Source organism: Triticum aestivum, chromosome 3A (assembly GCF_018294505.1).
Source record: "Triticum aestivum cultivar Chinese Spring chromosome 3A, IWGSC CS RefSeq v2.1, whole genome shotgun sequence".
Lineage (NCBI taxonomy): Eukaryota > Viridiplantae > Streptophyta > Magnoliopsida > Poales > Poaceae > Triticum > Triticum aestivum.
In genome coordinates this window covers 725,141,093-725,143,443 of record NC_057800.1, presented here as the reverse complement: position 1 = coordinate 725,143,443, position 2,351 = coordinate 725,141,093, and the positions used below count along the sequence as shown (strand labels likewise).

Genomic DNA, 2,351 nt, shown 5'->3' with positions numbered 1-2,351 from the left:
CAAGGGTGATCGTGTTCCTCCGGAGGGGACGATCACAAGTATAGGTGAGCCGCCTGCTCGCCGCCGATGTCATCCTCCCTCTCTGAATCCACCCACGGCGCCGGCGGGTGAAAACTTGATCTCGAGTAGGAGGAATCCTTATCTGCAGTAGCACTAGCATATGCACGCTGCGGGGCAAACACACAGATCGATCGATTCATATTTCATACTCGATCCTACAGATTTAAACCCCACAGGGCGTGTGCTAATTAGGGTTTTGGCATTTGATTAGATTAGATGGTACCTGAATGGGCGATTGGTCTTCGTGCGGTTTTTTCTTGTTCTGCTCAAGGTTACTGAGCTTGGCATGCAGCTTACAAATTAGGGGACCACGGGCTGATGCTACTGCTGCTGGAGACGCCCTCGGGCTTTGCAATTCTATCTTTCGACGGGGTCCAGCTCTATCTGCCAGGCGCCAAGGAGGTACCACGGTACTACCTGCCTTCCTGATGTTCTCGCCTTCTTTTGTTGTTCATGTCATCGGCTAATTTATATTCCTTTTTCTCTCTTCATCATCTTCTTGAGAATATCTGGTCGAACTTCGGAGCAGAATATATGGCACGATATGTTAGTGCCCCACTCGTTCCCTTCCCTCTCTTGCTTCTTTATGGAGGGAGTACTTCTTTGTTTTCACATTAATCATCTGAGTTAGCTAGAGATCTTGCAATGTTCGTCATTATCACGATATGTTCAATTGTATCACGTTCCCTTCGCACATTCACGTTCCCTTAGTAGATGTTTGTGCTTATATTCTGAATTAGTTGTATCTTGTAACCACGTTGAGAAACCTCGCGTGACAAGGTCATCCTTTTTTTTTATTTCTTTGTCAGATTGTTTGGCTCAAACAATTCAAAAAATTCAAGGACAAGTCCAGCGCCATTAGGTCTGACACTGGTGTTTGCAGAAGGCTGTCTAAGTTCATCAAGAGGTGGCGCCGTCCTGGGCAGATGTTAGTTGTTGGGTAACCTGAGTATAAAGCAATCATAGAAGCGAGCATGGTTAGTTTACTCCTTGTTTGTTTTATGGTTGTGAATAAATTTGATCACCGTTTGTCCCGATTTCTTTTCAGGGCATACCTTGCATTTTCCATGAAACTGTGATGGAGGTGACGTGGGGCGTGAAGCATATCATCCATAGTCTAGTGCCTATGGAAAAATCAGAGCTGACTAAGGAGGAACGCCTCCCCATGAGTCAAGGACTAATAATGTTCCTGAATCGTAAAGGTTTTGATGTCAAACCAGAGATGGTGAGTTTACTACTTCCCCTGTTCCTAAATATTTATCTTTTTAGAGATTCTAAATAGACTATCACATACGGATGTATATAGACATATTTTAGAGTGTAGATTCATTCATTTTGCTCTGTATGTAGTCATTTGTTGAAATGTCTAGAAAGACAAATATTTAGAAACGGAGGGAGTAGTTGCCTAGTGAGTGCCCTTCGTGTTCTTCAGTGATGCTTTGTATGTAGTCATTTTGCTCTGTATGTAGTCATTTGTTGAAATGTCTAGAAAGACAAATATTTAGAAACGGAGGGAGTAGTTGCCTAGTGAGTGCCCTTCGTGTTCTTCAGTGATGCTTTCTTTGTCATCTTGTTTTGCTTCCCGATAATTTGTGCACTGACCAAAGCTTTGGGTGCAATAGAATATATTTGCCTTCACATTTTTCTTCGGTGACGAAGCAATTGCTATTTGTGTCCAGGTCAATGAGCGCATTGTTCTTTCAGCATGTGCCTTTTATGATTGCGATGAAATTGAGAAGAAACATGATGCGTGCTTGAGACGCGCTGGCAAGCAACTTAAGGATGTGTCTGGCATTAACACCCAGGGCTGGAGCTTACTCAAACTCTCAACAGCTCTGATGCTTATATCTTTCTCCGAAGAAGAAATTCTAGTTGGTGATCCAGAAGAGGTAAATCCTAATATCTGTAAATCCTTTGCTTTCAGGTACATTTGTTGGAAAGTTGTTGTTCGTGTTGTAACACTGGTGGAGTGTGTTTCTTTCAGTTATTTACAGCTGAGGAGCTGTCTAAGTTCCAGGATGATGCACACGAATATGACGACAAGATCTCAAAGTACCCATGCCGAAGAATATATGAAGAACTAGTGTGTGCCCTTGAAGCTAGAGCAGCGAATAGAATACTTTTGACCTCCTTGGTTAAGGAGGCAAGTGCGTGTTTCTCTACGGTACCCGAAGCTTGCAAAGTACAGCCATCCCATATAGCTAAGAATAGCATCAATTTATTCGATAACCGACCGAGAAAATTTGTAACGCCGGTTCCTGCTATTGAGCAAGTTTGTAGAACAAAGAAGA

The 2,351-nt window shown here is 43.0% G+C and overlaps 1 long non-coding RNA gene across 1 annotated transcript; it reads left to right on the top strand.

Annotated features, from left to right (window-relative positions):
- The first annotated feature begins 466 nt into the window (after positions 1-466).
- LOC123059465 (uncharacterized) lies at positions 467-1,249 on the top strand. The gene is made up of 3 exons (XR_006427453.1): positions 467-606; positions 870-1,037; positions 1,109-1,249. It is a non-coding gene; the product is annotated as an uncharacterized lncRNA (long non-coding RNA).
- Positions 1,250-2,351: the final 1,102 nt, after the last annotated feature.